This window comes from Rhinatrema bivittatum, chromosome 1 (genome assembly GCF_901001135.1).
Source record: "Rhinatrema bivittatum chromosome 1, aRhiBiv1.1, whole genome shotgun sequence".
In the NCBI taxonomy this organism is placed as follows: Eukaryota; Metazoa; Chordata; class Amphibia; order Gymnophiona; family Rhinatrematidae; genus Rhinatrema; species Rhinatrema bivittatum.
The window spans coordinates 456,671,228-456,672,046 of NC_042615.1; positions in this window are offsets into that span (position 1 = coordinate 456,671,228).

Below are 819 nucleotides of genomic sequence, written 5' to 3' on the forward strand. Positions count from 1 at the left end.
AAGGGAAGGAGAAGAAAAGACAGAGAGAGACAGCAAGATGTTAGAGAGGATCATCAGATTTGAGAAGAGATGGACAGAGCAGTACATGTTAGGGGTGTTTGTTTTATATTATTTCATTTTAGCACATGCTAAAAGCCCTTTAGTATGCATTAACATGATTTAACATGCACTAATCACTTTAGGGTGCACTAACTGCTTTAACACATGTTAATCATTTTAGCGCACAGAAAAAACATTAGTTCACACTAACAGGTGAATTTTCAAACATTGTGCACATAGAAATTAACAGTTCTGTGCATAAAACAGCAACACACGAATGCACGCTACTTTCAAAATGCAACTTACATGCGTAAATTGTTGCACTTGAAGGTGGACCCTTGTCCTGGAGCAGTATGGAACAGGTCCCTGGTAGGGACCAGGAAGCACCTGCTCCCAGGGGGCGGAGCACAGGAGGAGGCAGAGTCTAGGATGAGCTTCATCAATCGAAGCCCGCAGTCCCCCCGAGCGGAGCTCGTAGGGACCCGGGCCGCTTGGACTTAGGTGGGCCTCGCAGGGTCTCCCGGAGAAGTAGTAGAGAGGTGTGCCCATGAGCAGCAAGGGAGCACGGTCGGACACTAGGCTGTAGGTCTGGAGGACCAAGGAAGGCCAGTACAGCATAGGTGATGACAAGGCAAGGGACAAAGCCAGAATCAGGAGACGTGGTCAATGGTCGCCGGGTTCAAGTTCCGATGATCAGTCCGAGTAGTCAACGACGCAGGGATCAGGTTCCAGAGATCAGACGAGGTCACAAGGCAGGCGGAGGTCAATATCCAGGCAGCG